Below are 16929 nucleotides of genomic sequence, written 5' to 3'. Positions count from 1 at the left end.
TTCATGTTATTTGACTCATAAGATGACTGATGTGTAAGGTCTTTGGACATTGTTTGATCTCCCTCCCTCGCCCCCCTCCTCTGCTTTTGTTTTTGTTTTTGATTCTTTGCTTTTCACTATATATATTTCCATTTCTTCATTATCGTAAGAGTTACTGCAACTATTTTGGTTCAAGTCAAGGTGTCATCATCAATACTGAAATACATCCTTATCTTTAGTGTAGAAATTAACAATTGTGTTAAAAGTGTGATATTTTGAGTCTAAATATTACTTTTTTTTTACTAATTGACGTCATGTAGCTATAGTTCGAGTGTTGTTGACCCAAAAAGTTAAATTTACACTTAAAAAAAGTCACTCAATTCTTTTTTTTTTTTGTCAGGTAGCCTACTGGTTAGAATTCACATTAAATTCACATTATAAATATTACTTTTTTTTTACTAATTGACGTCATGTAGCTATAGTTCGAGTGTTGTTGACCCAAAAAGTTAAATTTACACTTAAAAAAAGTCACTCAATTTTTTTTTTTTGTCAGGTAGCCTACTGGCTAGAATTCACATTAAATTCACTCACATTAAATTCACATTATAAAGTGAATAAGTGGGGTGTCCGGGGTTCGAACCCCGATCCCTGCATATAATAATGCATTGTCCTACCAACTGAGCTATGCTCACGGGACAATGTCACTCAATTCACAACCAACTAACATTAGACATTTTGGTCTAAATTAAGTTATTTTGCTGCATAAAATTTCGGTCCAATTGAAAAACAAATACATCGTTTTAAATTTGGTTCAAATGTATTTTACAGAGAATTGATATTTGTGCAAATATTTTGGTAAAACTTTTGGACAACTTTTCTCTCATATTTACATTATATTCTTATTCACTCTCTCACTTTTTCTCTCTATTGGTTTTAGTCAATAAGAAGTGAGAACAAAAAAGTTGTTCTAAAAATTGTGAAAAATGGTTGTACAAATATCATTTACTCTATTTTAAATTAAACAAACAAACACTACTACTATTGTCTGGGGAAAACTTGTCAAATCAGTAGAAAAATGGGACAAAATCCATTAATTCAAAGTTCAAAATTTTATTATTTTTCTTTATAATTTCAATTTTCTCTCTCATTTTGTTATTCCTCTACTTTTCATGTTTCTTCTATTGTATCCTTCTTCATAATTTTTGCAGATTTTGTACTGTTAACCTCAATTTTGTGATTGTAGAAAGAAAACATATGATAAGAAATGGTATATGTATTTCATGTTCTACTTTTTATTTAGTTACTAATTTCTTTTCATTTTTTGAGAGGAATTCATGGAAATATTATGATGAAAATCACATATTAAAGAAGATAATAACATGGTGGGTCTTTCTTTCCCTCTTCAAACACATGATCAAAAAGGAAAAAGATGAGAAATATAGTAGATATTTCAAGCAATATTACACATATAGTAGATAATTTTTCTTTTGATTCGTTCTATTTGTTTCAAACACTTCTTTTCTTCCACATAATTTTGTCCCTTTTCATTTTTTTTTGTCAATAACAGAGTTGAAGAGAAGAAGATGATTACCATAACGATAGAGTAAAAAGAATACGGATAGGGTATGTAAGCAAACATAGATTTTATTTATTGATAAAAAAATTATATTAATTTTGTCAAAAAAAAAAAAGGAGATTATTATTATTAAACATAAAAAAAGACAAGTGGGCTCTTACTCACCGGACCTAACCCCATATTTCAATTTAGTTTAGTTCTAGATAAACTTAATTAAATTTATAGATTATGTTTTATTATTTTATGTATAAAATACGTGAGTTTTTTTACCTAATAATAATAAATTATGTTTTTTTCATGAGATGCTTATGAGCAGATGTAATGTTCCTGCTAAAATCCTAGCTGCCGCTTCTGCCATGAGTAGTTTTGTTTAATCACAGGTGTGTATTCATCTTCCGTTCTTCAATATTAGACCTGATTCTATTTAATTTCATTTCTTTGTTTTATTTATTTATTTATATTTCTAATCTTTGCTAAATCTATCTCCACCACCAAGGAACACCTTAGATGCGGTCTAGTTGAAGATGGTTTACATTTCTTCACCATCTACTATATGATGTGCATTGTTTTGCCATTCATAACTGATGATATTCTTTTCATTCTATCAACTGTGATTACTTTGATTAATCTTGTGAGCTTAAAAATTTATGTATACTATCATCTGAAGTCCAACTATCGTTGTTGCTACCATGTGGGAACTTAACGTCAACGGGATCAAAATCAAATCTCATGGCTTTTCACACACAATCCCTCAACAACAAACCCAACAAACTCACTTCAATATGCACCGATCCACTGCCCTTTTCAGCACCAATTCCAATTGTTACTAAAGCTATCAGCCATCGTTAGTTCAGCTTCAATTATAGTCACTTTGTTGGCCTCTTGCATAAACGGGGACAAGATTGTCTTTGTAAGGGTAATATCGTCTTGTTGTTTTCAACTGTGTTTTCCTTGATTAATCATGTGAGTTCAAATAGGATGTATATTTCTATCCCGACCACTATCCAACTAGCCAAAAGTGAACGAGAGCCTATAAAGAATAAGGTTTTAGACTAGATAAACTGCAACACTTATTCTACTTGCTTAACAAAATGCATGTATTGGGTGTTGGTATTGTCCACCATCTATAATCGTGAAATCTGGGCAATTAGTGATTTTGATCAATTTTAAATGGGAGTTTGTTAGAAGGAAAATATGAATGAAGCTGCTCCTCGTCAGATATGGGCGTCGTTTCACATTGTGTCTTTTTCTCTTTGGACCGCCAAATATACTTCTAAGGACCAATGTCCCTCCAAAAGGGCCCTGATGCCCTCCAAAAGGGCCCCAACGTCCTCCAGAAAGGCTTAAGTGCCTTGGGGCGCGCCCTCCCATGGGCGCCACCTTTAATGCTTCTATAAACATCTAGAAACCCTTGGAACCGACTTAAGGCCCAAGTTACTTGGGGCCTAAGTCACGAAAACACAAGACCACAAAGGGCTATAAATACCCCTCTTGGGATCATTCTCAAGGCATCACAAAAACAGTCTAAACCCTAGATTCTATTATTGTACTTTTGCATGTACACTCTTGCATCTGGGTTGAGATGCCACCTAGAACTAGACTTGCTAGATTTTTCAAGTAATTGTGTTAGGCCTATTATGTAAGCTTTACATGGCTTATCATTTACAACAACAACAACAACAACGCCTTATCCCACTAAGTGGGGTCGGCTACATGGATCAAATGCCGCCATAATGTTCTATCAAAGACCATATTTGGATCCAACTCATTGACCTCTAAATCTTTTCTAATGGTTTCTCTAATAGTTTTCTTAGGTCTTCCTCTACCTCTTTTAACCTGACTCTCCTCCATTTGATCTACTCTTCTTACCACGGCGTCTACGGGCCTTCTCTCTACATGTCCAAACCATCTAAGCCTATTTTCTACCAACTTTTCTACTATAGGTGCTACCCCCACTCTCTCTCTAATGATGTCATTCCTAATCCTATCATGTCTAGTCTTACCACTCATCCAACGCAACATCCTCATCTCCGCTACGCTTACTTTACTCTCGTGTTGGCTCTTAATCGCCCAACACTCCGTACCATACAACATTGCCGGTCTGACTGCTGTCCGATAGAACTTTCCTTTCAGCTTAAGTGGTACTTTCTTATCGCACAAAACACCTGAGGCTCTTCTCCATTTCAACCACCCAGCTTGAATACGATGATGTACATCAGCTTCTATTTCTCCGTCATTTTGTACTATGGACCCAAGATATCTAAACCGTGTAACTTGGGGTATGATATGATCTCCAACTTTCACCTCTAAGGTAGACCCACTTCTCCTTTTACTGAAGTTACATTCCATATATTCCGTCTTGTTTCTACTCAGGCGGAAACCGTACGCTTCTAAGGCTTGCCTCCAAGTCTCTAGCCTCCCGTTTAACTCCTCCCTCGACTCACCAAGCAAGACTACATCATCTGCAAAAAGCATACATCTCGGTGCTAACTCTTGGATGTGTTCCGTCAGTACATCCAAAACTAAAGTAAAAAGATAAGGACTTAGGGTTGACCCTTGGTGCAGTCCTATTGTTATGGGAAAATCTCCGGTATCCCCATCCTGCGTCCTCACACTAGTCGAAGCCCCCTCATACATATCCTGGATAGCTCTAATACATGGCTTATCATTTACAACACTTTATTTGAGTTTTCAAAATGCATTGAGCTTCAAGTTATATGTGATAATGTTATTGTAATCGATGGTGAAGGATTTGATAGAAACTAATCAATGATACAAGAGACTTAAATTGTAAGAAAAATACTATATTTTGGAAAATTGTTAATCCAAAGTACTACTAGTTGGTATCAAGGTTGGTCTTAATAATTTTGATTCAATGGCTTTGCAGGTCACAACATATATGTAGGCATTAGTTTCTGACCTCCCCTATTCCGGTCTTGAACCTGATCTCTGCCGTTTCCTTGGGGTCGGGGGTATGGACCTTGTTGCATGCTCTTATTCTGCGAGTATGGGTTTCCCTATACAAAGTAAGACTTAGTTATACAACTTCTAACACTTAAACATGAAAGTATTATTCAATTGTTTTATCTTTTACCTGATGTCTTATGGGTCCTCCTGCATAATCTCTATTTGGACGGCTATGCTTAAGGTTCTCAACCTTCTTGCATTTCTCAACCAAGGCTTCATATTGTCGAATTTCATGTGGGGCAACAACTTCCTTGTTGTCATAGTTAAGGCCGCTCTCAAATCGTTCACACTTGTAGTCCTTATCAACGTGGTTGTTGAAGAAGCGAAAATACTTCGCCAATGATTCAAACTTTTTTGCATACTTCGCATCAGTCATGTTACCCTGATACAGACTAAGGAGCTGCGCTTCCCTCTGTGCTATGGCACTCCTAGGGAAATATTTGTCCTCTCCTGTCAGCAAGAAGGAGGCATACTCCAGCTTTGTCTCACCAGTGCAGTGTAGCACTTCAAAAATCTTCTCAATCTCTTGTAGCCACAGATCAACCTTGTCAGGATCGTGGTCTCCCTCGTATCTCGGTGGATTGTGGCCCCGAAAATCTGCTAGTCCTGTAGTTGTTGCCAATTATTCTTATCTTTGTTGCCTTTGTGCATCTTTCTGGGTCTGGGTTTGAGCTTGTAGAGTAGTCGTAGCAGTTTGTTGGGTCATAGCAGCCGCCATGTCGCGCATTGTCTGCATTACTTCTGCCATATCAACTCTATTCTCAGTGGTAGCAACTCGTTCAGGTGCCATTCCTTAATTCCTCTAAGTGCTTTCCGAATCATATGGACAAAGGAAAATTAAACGTGCCTAGAATGTTGGTTTTAGTAATAAGTGGTTTGCTTAATTCTACTTATGTATAAAATATCCCAGCCACCTCATCCAACAACCATGTTTTTGTTTTTATTTTATTTTTCTATATTAAATTTTCCTCTTCCTTACTATTATACAGATACTATTTATTATTAAAACTCTGGGTAGAAACCTAACTAGCACATTATTATATTAAGTAAGATAGATATACCAAATAATAAAAAAATCAATAACATGCTAAGACAAAGACATAGGTAAGGCCAAGAAGTATAGGCATATCTTATTATATCCACACACCAAATAGACCAATTAAGGAAAATAATGGATGTTACACAAGTAGTTTTGTTGGTTGGTTAAATGGTCAATTTTTTTTGATGAAATGTATTGGATTGATATTATTAGTTTGGTCAAAGCAAAAAACTTTGATCAAATTTAAGTTAACTATGCGATTTGATAAGTACATTGTGTTACAAATGAGAAATTATGTGCTGAAGTAGATAAAATAGTCACAAGGAAGGGGGGGGGGGGGGGGGGGGGGGGGGGGGGGGTTGAATTGCGACCTTTTAAGAATTCAACCTGTAACTTAAAAGTGATTCTCAAGTTTTGGACTTCGAATGGTTAAGTTAGTAAACTGACTTCAGAAAGTTATGAAGTAGTTATGCAAAATAGTTTAAATATGTATAAGTGTTTGTGTGTGTTGTGTATACTGAAAATAAAGAGTATAAGGAAGAGAAGAAGAACACACAAAGATTTATAGTGGTTCACCCAATGTGGGCTAGTCCACTCCTCACAATCTTGTGAGAGTTTCCACTATGATGCTTGAGATAACCTCTCAAATCCTACAGCTTACAATCTTGTTCACCTGAACAATTACAACAATTGTATTCTCTAAGCCTCAACATGCTTGCACCTTCTTCCTAAGTTACCCATTTAGACTTTTACAACTTCTGCTCAAACTAACACTTTAGTACCCCTAAAGCTAGATGAGATTTAGTTTACAATTTGTATGGAGTTTTGAATGATTAAAATCAGACAAGAGAAGAATGGAAGGAGAAATTACCTTTAACAAGTTAATAGAGAATTGATTTACACTTCAAGATACAATTTGAAATCGCAGTGATGATCAATTCAGATGCTAAAGATTCACAACAAGGTTCTTGTTGTTTTTCTTGATGATTTATGCAAAATAGTTTAAATATGTATAAGTGTTTGTGTGTGTTGTGTATACTGAAAATAAAGAGTATAAGGAAGAGAAGAAGAACACACAAAGATTTATAGTGGTTCACCCAATGTGGGCTAGTCCACTCCTCACAATCTTGTGAGAGTTTCCACTATGATGCTTGAGATAACCTCTCAAATCCTACAGCTTACAATCTTGTTCACCTGAACAATTACAACAATTGTATTCTCTAAGCCTCAACATGCTTGCACCTTCTTCCTAAGTTACCCATTTAGACTTTTACAACTTCTGCTCAAACTAACACTTTAGTACCCATAAAGCTAGATGAGATTTAGTTTACAATTTGTATGGAGTTTTGAATGATTAAAATCAGACAAGAGAAGAATGGAAGGAGAAATTACCTTTAAGAAGTTAATAGAGAATTGATTTACACTTCAAGATACAATTTGAAATCGCAGTGATGATCAATTCAGATGCTAAAGATTCACAACAAGGTTCTTGTTGTTTTTCTTGATGATTTGCAATGGTGCAAGTAATGTTGAGCCTTTAACTTCTATTTAAAGAGTTCTTGGGCTCTTGTAGCCGTTGGAGGGCGACCAATGGTCTTGTGCCATGTGTCCTAGGCCCCACTGGCTTTTACTTGAAATAATGGGTAAACATTCTGAACTTCAGAATGTTGCTGTGTTCTTGATGATCTTCCTCTGGGTTCATCAAGATCTTCATCTGGGTTCATCATGTATGAATGTCAGATGAATTTCTGGGTTCATCATATGCGTTTCATATGAATTTTTGGGTATTATCCATAAGAAGTGGCTTTTCCACATACATCAGATTGCTGCTGGATAATACCTTCCCAGATTTGTCTTGGAAGCTGTGGATGAGAGATAAAGTGGATTCTGCATCTTCATGCCCATGCTTTGTGGGAAAGTGTGGTCTATGTACAGTGCCACATCTCATACGTGTCTAACTCTGATTGAGTGAGACAAGATTTCCTTTTTGCTTTTGCTTTTTGCTTTTCACCTACTGTATTGTTCATAAAGTGAAGCATGAACTGAGCTGAACATTCTGATCATGAGAATGTTCTTTTTGTTTTACTTAGGATGATTTGTATGACTACCATTTGATGTAATCAAATCCTAATAGTGAAACAACAATGAAGAACAGTGATTGTAACATCTAGGATGATATTCCCTTTTGGAATATATCTAGTACTTCAATGTTCATAGCCTTAAATGAACATTGAGTATCCTTTTTGACATTAACCTTGTAAATGCCTTTATTGCTTGATTGATCCATGCAAATGTATTTTCCTGGACATTTATTCATGTCACGTGTGCGTTGCATGTTCTTGATAATGTTCTTGAGTTTATGGGCTTGTATACGATCAATGAACTGAGCTGAACATTCTGATCATGAGAATGTTCTTTTTGTTTCACTTAGGATGATTTGTATGACTACCATTTGATGTAATCAAATCCTAATAGTGAAACAACAATGAAGAACAGTGATTGTAACATCTAGGATGATATTCCCTTTTGGAATATATCTAGTACTTCATTGTTCATAGCCTTAAATGAACATTGAGTATCCTTTTTGACATTAACTTTGTAAATGCCTTTATTGCTTGATTGATCCATGCAAATGTATTTTCCTGGACATTTATTCATGTCACGTGTGCGTTGCATGTTCTTGATAATGTTCTTGAGTTTATGGGCTTGTATATGAACAACCTTCTGAACTCTGCCTAAACAATATGATCAATGAGCAACATTTTGATCTAACTTTCTGAACTTAGAGTTAGATCATGAATTCAAATGTCCTTTGATTTCTTGTATCTTGGTATGATTTAAACCTCATTCTTGTCTTAGTTAAACACTTAAGACAAAGTTAAATACCAAGAAATTAATCAAAGTCCATTAATTCCTTAATCATCAAGGTTTATCATCTTTAAAATTAATAAGGGATTTTGCCTCAACATGTGCTTCCATATTTTTATATGAAATATTCGAAAACGCAAGAAACCAAACAAGAACAAAATGGGTCCATCGAAGATGAAGAATATCTTACTTTTATCTTTTTTCAAAAAAAGATAAAAACCGATGATCACTTTGAAAGAGTCGTACTAGATCATCAAGTTTTTATAAAAACTTTATCTCTCTAAAAAGGAACCTTACACTGTGAACTCTCTCGACTTCTTCCGCTACTACACTTCCCTGCCAGTCCATTCCTTTCTATTTTCCGATGTAAACTTAAAGGGTGGTGGTGCGACAAGATCCGCCTCCGCACCACCGTTCATAGCCAATCGGCATCGATTTTTTGTGCCTTTCACTCCTTCGGCCATCACTCAACCATGTTAAATCATCCTCCATTGTCGTTTCTTTGGTTCACCTGCGCTGCAAGGGACATGGTGGTGGGTGTTGGAGCTGGATTCGTTTCTGGTTGTTTGTATTTCCTGTTTTATGGTTGCTGCACGTTTCCAAATCCGATTTCGATTGTTTCTTCGGGTTTGAAGTCCTCAGATTGGTTCCTTTCCGTGTTGGTGGTTCTCATGCACGTTTTCAACGTCGGTGGCTCCCTAATTCCACAAATGGAACTGAGTTTTCCAGAGCTGGTTTGAATTTTGTGTATGTGGGTCTAAGTTTTCAGGTTCATACTGGCGTATTTTTGGCGCTATATATGCTCTCCACACCACCTTCCTCATCCCTTTATGGTATGGCTTTGTTCGCGTATGTTTTCTGTTTCCAGTTCCGATGTTCTGTTGTCCCGATCTGCTACAAATCTAGGTGGAGGTAGTGAGGAGGCCCCATTTTTGGTGGTGTTATGTGGTGTGAGGACGTGATGTGGATATGTCACGGCAGTGGATTTATGGGCTATTTCGGTTGTGGTGGTGGTGGTGATTCGATTGTGGTGGTGGTAGTGAGGCAGTGTTGGTGTGAGATGTTTCACTGTTGTGTGGTGGTGATGTATGGTGGGGGTGAGTAGGTTGTGGTGGTGGTTTTGATTCGGTTGAGGTGGTGATGGTGGCTTTGCGTGGGGTACGTGGGGTTGTAATGGTGTGGATTGGATGGGTGGTTGTGGATTATTGTGGACTTGGACTTGGTGTTGGAATGATTTGTGGACGAGAGCTATAAAAAGGGGTGGTTGGTGTTGATTAGGTGAAGAGGTGGGTGGATGGTGTTGATTAGGCGAAGATGTGGGTGTTTTGTGGTGTTTGTTGTGGGTGATTTCTTTTGGAGGCTACCACTGTTACTCGGGTCCATTTTCGTCGTCGCTACTTCTTGTTTGAGTTATTGGGATGTTAAGGTGTTTAGGGTGTTTTGAGGGTCCTTTTGAGCTGAGCCTTTTCCTTTTTGATTTGATTGTTGTTTGCACCACCACATATCATGTCGTTTGGCTTACATATTGTGTGATGGATTCCGCTGGGCTGGTTACTTTTGATTCGAGATCGGGAGTTGGTGTTTAGCTGCAATCTTGTTTCGCTAGATATGGTATTTCTCTGGTGGTCTGGGGGTGAGGGGTGACCTTCTGATTTGGTCATGAAGTCTGGTGGGCCGATTGATTTTGATTCAAGATCGGGAGTCAGTTCTTTAGCTCAAGTTTGGTTTTGGGTTTTTTTTTGGTGTTCCTTCGGTGGATCAGAGGTTGAGAAGTGGTGGAAGCTAAATGATCTTTCGATTAGGAGCTTTCGGAGGTGGCTTAACTTTGGTGATGAGGACTGGGAGTTCTATTTAGAGGGGTGTTTCTTTTGGGGTGAGGAGTGACGATGGGTGGTTATGGATATCGTTTTTCAGTGGTCCTTTTCGTGAATGAGTTTGTTTTAGGTGGTGATGTTTATTTTGGTGGGTGTTGTCCTCATGGGTGTTGAATGTAGGGTTTGGCTAGGTGTTGTATGTAGGGCTGTCTTTTATGGTGTTCGCCTATATACGACGTCTTTAGTTTGTATTCTCTGAATCACTGGTCTCTTTTCGTCTTAAGCAGAGATCTGGTTGTTAATAAAATTTGTTGTTAAAAAAAAAAGAAAGAAAGAGTCGTACTAGATGAAAATTTACAATTTTTTTTTCATATATGTCAAAGTGATGGAAAAGAGTGAATATCTTTCATGTATCCACCTGATTTATCTAGTTTTCTAAAAATCATGTAAAAAAATGGATCTCTTCACAAGAGAAAAGATATTCTATAGATAATGAATTGTCTAGTTATTGGAGCTCCACTAATAAAGAAAAATAAAAGAAACTAAGCAATGTATTTTTTAAAAGGAAAAATGTTCTTGATATGAAATATAAGAAATTTATTCTCGTGGATGTATTTGAAACCAAATTAGATTGTCTAATGATAAGGGGAAAAGAAAATATTTATGGTCTCCTTCTTTCAACTAATAGTAATTATCTTGAATTTGAACAGAAAATAGATTCATGGTCATCAAAAAGAAAAATAACACCATGGTTATCCGACGACCATCATTAATATAGAATCTATAGCCAATGTCATAAATCAACATTTTTCAATGTAAAGTTGCTACTTTTGGTTCTTTTAACATGTGCAATATTGCATATGTTAAAAAAAACCCTTTTTAAATTAATTCAAAAATAACAAAAATATTTGTTTTACAAAGTACAATCTCTAACATTCTTTAAACTTTATGTGAATACACCTAATTTAATTAATTACAAAAAATAAATAAAATTTTAACCTACCTAAGTAATAAAAAAATATTATTTATTTTACAACTTACAAAAAGTAATTGGGCTACTTCAAAAAAAGAAAAAAGAAAAAATACTTACAAAAGTAATTGGGCGAAAATTAAATGTGCATCTACCAAATTAATCGAAAATTTAACAATATATAGTTTTTTGTTTTTTGAACAAACAAAAATGATATATATTAACTATAGTGATCTACCCCGCACAAGGCGTGCAACAGGGAAACCACCAAAACAACGATACAGGTTAAAATGATGACAAGTGAACACCCATGCAGAGAAGCGGTTGCTTCCACCAGTCATGATAGCTGTAAGTAAATGTTGTCTGTTTTAATTTTAGCCATAAAAAAGATGTCAGTTTAACCTTTTCAATGAGGGTGGAAGATGTAGATGCCATGTTGTTGAACACACAATCATTCATTTCCTTCCAAAGAACCCAAACAGAGGTAAACCAAATGATTTTGTAAAACATATATGTGAATCTAGGCAAACCCGCCATAGTAATAAATTGGGTGAAATGTTGATGAAGATCACCAGACGAAACCGAAGAGATACCCAACCAAAACCAAACATGAGACCATAGAGACCCGCAAACATCACAGCCCACAAATAGATATTGTTTCTTGACATTTAACAATATATATTTGGATTAAATACCTCTTTGGCCCCTTAATTTTTTGTGAAAGTTCAATCTGATATAGAAACTTAAATCTAATAAATTTGGTCTTTAACTTTTAAAAGTTAAATTTGGTCCTTCAACTTTAAAAGTCAATTTGGTCTCTGGACTTATACAAGTTAGCGCAACTTGGTCTCTTAACTTATGTAAGTTAATGCAACTTGGTATCGTAATAGGTAAATATGTTAAGGGACCAAATTGCATTAACTTACATAAATTAGTGGACCAAATTAGTCACTTTTAAATTCAAGGGAATAAATTGAACTTTTAAATAAGTTAAAGGATAAAATTGATCAATTTTAAAGTTAAAAGACCAAAATAAATTTTGCAATAAGTTAGAAGGATCAAATTTGTTTTAAGCCTAATGTATTTTAAGAACATTGAAGTTTACAAACAATTTTTATGTAAAATCATGGTGTTGTGTTTTGCTTTATTAAACAAAAGTATGAGTAAATTACCATCCCTTATGTCAAAATATAAGATATGCATAAATTACCATCCCTTATGTAAAATCTAAGATATGCATAAATTACCCCACTCTCTCCTCTTATGTCAAAATATACACTCTTCTACCATGTAAAGTATATTATAAAAAGTTACACTTTACTCATTCGATAGAACCTTGAATTATATTGCCTTACCTCTTATGTTAAAATCAACTCCCTTAGAGCATCTACAGTTTTGAACTATTTAGCACCACATTAAATAGGAACCGTCATTGTGGAGAGAAAATGTTTGGTGCTTATAGATAGAGGTGGTTATGGAAGCTCTCTCTCTCTCTCTCTCTCTCTCTCTCTCTCTCTCTCTCTCTCTCTCTCTCTCTCCAATTTTTGCAAGCCATGCTTATTAAATTGTATTAAAATGAATAAACTTTCTTGAAATACAATGATATTGAGTTATTAATATGACTCATTTACTAGTTTTTTTAACGTATTGCGTTGAAGAGATTTGGTGCTTATTAAGTAATACCATTGAAGATTATAAAATAGATAATGTGTATGTATATTTCCCACACAAACAACTAAAATAGAGTGCTCTATTGTAGATGGTCTTAAATTATCTATATCTATATTATAAATATTTTCCTTGCAAAAGTTTCATAGTACAAGTGACATGTTTATTTGGTAATTAGCATGATATTTTTTTTTTTTGAAAGGAGTAATTAGCATGAGTTGTTTTCAAGGTAATATATCATGTATTTGTGTATGGGTCAAAGCAAAAAAAAAAAAGGAATGATTTGATGGTCTTTAAAATCATAGATTAAGGTCATATTATTTATAGAAGAAAAAAACTAATAATTCTGAAAAGTAGAAGAAGGTCTCTAAAACAAATAATTGTTAAAATAAGGGTAAAAGAAAAACGTTTTTATTCGCAAAATAATGCGATCCTTAGTTAACACTCGTCTAAATGTTTTAATTTACTACTTTACAGATTTCGAATACTTTTGAAAGTCACTATCTGAAAGAGAAACTATATCTTTATTGTATATAATAAAAAAAAATTAAATTTTAAATTAAAATATTAGTTTTTAAATTACATATTTGCCCACCACATTAAAAGAAAAGGTGGGGTGTTTTTGGTCCAAAGTGAAAAGTTGCACAATTATATATATTAGTAGACAGGGTTTGGACAGGAACCCTAGCCACTGGCCGCTGCTACCCACTTTGTTCCTTCCATTGGCCGCTCTTATCTGCCGCTATCCCTAATTCAAACTATTACTGATTCCACCGTCAAATCATCAATTCACACTTCATTCCTTCCACTCAAATGTAGACAAAACGCTCCCCTGGTTTAACGACACACAGGTGTACATTGGATCTGATTCCACATTTTTGCATCTATTCATTATAATTTCTGCCGAATATTTTATTAGTTCTGCGTTCTTATTTTGATTTCCTATCTGTAACAGCTTGACGCAGCCTCATTGTGACTTGATTGAGCTTCATTGTGACTTGATGCTATTCCTTGATCGTGATTTTAATTTCTTGTCGTCAGCTACATGTCTTTTCTTTGGTGGTTTATTATTGACATCATTAATATTTTGTTGTTCTATTTCTACATTAAGTGTGATTTCTTTAATTAAAAAGGCTACAAATTCTGATTGGATGAGTCTCAAGTCAGAAGCTCAAAAGGATAACCCTATACAAATGGTACTAATAAATCTACTTTAGATTTTATGTTTAGGGATAATTCATCGAATTCTAGCAATGACAATTATATAATTGATTTTCATTACTAGGAATCGATGATTTAACCCTAAACATAAAATTTAAAGTAGATTTCTGAGTACCGTTTGTGTAGGGTCATCCTTTTGAACTTCTGACTTGAATCTCATCCATTTGGAATACGTAGCATTTTTAATCAAAGAAATTACACTCGATGTTGAAATAGAACAACAGAATGATGTCACCAATAAACCACCAAAGAAAGGACATCGTAAATGACAACAAGAAATTAAAATCATGATCAAGGAATAACATCAACCATCACGCCACAGTGAAGCTGCAATATACAGGGTTTTTGGTTATGTTATTGGTGTATTGAAATGGTGTCCATATTTTGCTTCTGGTGTATTGAAATGGTATTGGAGGAGGTAATATACAGGGTTTTTGATTATATTGTGCTGAATTTGAATTTCATAGAAAGTTTGTGTGATTTGGTTGCTTGTTATTGGTGATTTCTAAAATATAATGTATGATTGGATAAATATTTCATTATTGATTTCTCAGTCTTCTGGCTATTTCATTTGATGGTGATGCATCATCTTGTTGATAATAACCTTAATCTTAGGACTGATTAACGAAAAGCATTTGACGGTATATTCCCGAATAAACATGTATTTCAAATGTATAACCTAATTCAATATTACCACTCTGTCATACCCCAATTTTTGACCCAAGGATCCCACATTCATACACCGACACGTATCACCTGACCCTGATCAGTCTCCGATTTTCAGTGAAAATTACGGCAGAATGTATTTTAAAATACCTCATATTTGGTTTCGAGTTGGGTCATCTTCTCTCCATTATTTATCTATTTTATTTTTTTAGTCTTTATTTCCATCTTCTAAATTTTGTTTTTATTATTAATTAATTAATTTTAACTTTTTTTTTTAATTTAGTTATTATTTTGTTTTTTTCCATTTACTTTTTTAGTTATAAGATAAAAATCAAAAAAATATATGTACGTGTATCCCTTGTTTGTTTTTTAGTTTTTATTTCATTTTTTATTTTTGAGTATTGAGTCAAAAACAGTCCAAGTTCATCAATCCAAATCCATAGACCAGTTTTCATCCCAATCCAAACACAACATGTCGAACGCTATCTCAATCCCGATTTCAGGAACGGATACCTTTCCCTCTCTGCAAGCCAGGAACAGCTTTCACACACTCTGCTTCATCTTGATCCCTTCCTTTTAGAACAAACCCATAACCTCACACTATAAAACCAAGTCTTCACAGCCAAGAAAAGGACACAAAAAAAATTTCACCGAACACACAACTTTCACGCACAAATATTCCAAAAAACTGCAAACCAAAAACCCTAGCCACCACACAACATTAGAGTTTCAAAAACCTTAGTCTGCCGTATTTTCTAATTTAGATTTTGCAAACTACTTTCAATTTAATTCAAAGTATCAACTGTCCCTTTGTTTTATTTTGCATTCACGCTGCCATTGCTGTTGCTCATTCACGTTTCTAATTTCAATTACATTTTTTATTTCATTCACACTAACTATTTGATATTAGAGAACTTAGAGAACTTATGTTTTACGGTTCTATATTTACAATTCTTGTTAGTTTTCATTGCAGTGTTATTTCCATTCATTTATTTTCTACATTGCTGCATGGCTAGTTAGTCCTTGTACCATAGTTTCATTGGCTGCTGTTTTTATTATTATCGTCGATTTCGAATTCAGCTAGTTTGTTGTGTGCCGTATTCCCTGTTATATGCTTTACTCCAATAGATTTATTTCCCATGCAATTTTTAGATTCTAGTTCCATATCACATATATTCACTTAGAAGTTAGAATTCACTTTCACGGCTGCTTCATTTTCTATTCCATACTTTCCTTTTCACTATTAATGCGTGAATGAATTAATAACATTGCAGCTGATGTGCCTTGCGCCATTACTACTTTATTTCATCACTATTGGCACATAACAGCACTGTTTTGTTCTGTCTGTTTTCTTTGTATATATGTTCCCTGTTATTGTTTGTTTACTTCTTTTGTAGCAGATGTTAACAGGTGTTTGCCGTGGCTGTTCTATTATTCCATCATTCCGATTGCAAGGTCGTGGCTGATCTCCAAACCAAAGACTCCATCATAAAGAGAAGCGGTGACACCCATGCATTCATCTTTATTTTTATCTTGCTTAATTTTCTCATGCATTTTTTTCCTTTTATCGCATTTTAATTTCACCGCATTTGAGGTCATTTTAATCCATTCGTTACATTTCATTTTAATTATCATTATTTATTTTTAGTAATTATTTTGTACATTAGGCTTGAATGTAGATAATTCATGCATGTTTATTTTTTCGCGGATATTAGAATGTATAGTAGGCTTTCATGTAATTTATTTATTTTTTATTGCAGACCCTAGAATGTACCATAGGTTTTATGTAATAGCTTTAGGTGCATTGGGTGCGTGCGTGCGTGTATGCCTTTATTCTTATGTTTCTAGTCTAGGTTAATGGTCTTCGTGGTGATCCAACGTCACCGCAAAGTGCCTACGCTTTTATCTTTCATGCTCCGTTAGTTTCAATTCTAGTTTCATTATCATTCAAAAACAACAAAAACATTCAAATATCAAAAATCACAAAAATGTTTTCATAATAAACCTTGATCCAAAATCAAGTGATCGTACTTTTTATTTCTTAATCAAATTTCAAATCAATTCTAATTCTACTTCAAGTCATTTTTCTTTAATATAAAAAATACAAACAAATTTATTTTGCCACTTTGGCTTTTCTTTCATTTTAAAACCTTTTAAAAAA

The 16929-nt window shown here is 34.6% G+C and overlaps 1 long non-coding RNA gene across 3 annotated transcripts; it reads left to right on the top strand.

The window, feature by feature from the left end:
- The first annotated feature begins 1079 nt into the window (after positions 1 to 1079).
- On the top strand, positions 1080 to 14106 carry LOC146897881 (uncharacterized). Of its 3 annotated transcripts, XR_015023749.1 has the most exons (5): positions 1080 to 1361; positions 1547 to 1602; positions 1872 to 1935; positions 4443 to 4581; positions 13837 to 14106. It is a non-coding gene; the product is annotated as an uncharacterized LOC146897881 (long non-coding RNA). The 3 variants fall into 3 exon arrangements; XR_015023751.1 differs by lacking the exon at positions 13837 to 14106 and having other exon boundaries at positions 4443 to 4649; XR_015023750.1 differs by lacking the exons at positions 1080 to 1361; positions 1547 to 1602 and having other exon boundaries at positions 1776 to 1935.
- Positions 14107 to 16929: the final 2823 nt, after the last annotated feature.

The sequence above is a fragment of the Medicago sativa genome, chromosome 8 (genome assembly GCF_051527215.1).
Source record: "Medicago sativa cultivar Bolivia chromosome 8, Bolivia_mono, whole genome shotgun sequence".
Taxonomy (NCBI): Eukaryota; Viridiplantae; Streptophyta; class Magnoliopsida; order Fabales; family Fabaceae; genus Medicago; species Medicago sativa.
This window is presented reverse-complemented; position numbering and strand designations above follow the sequence as displayed.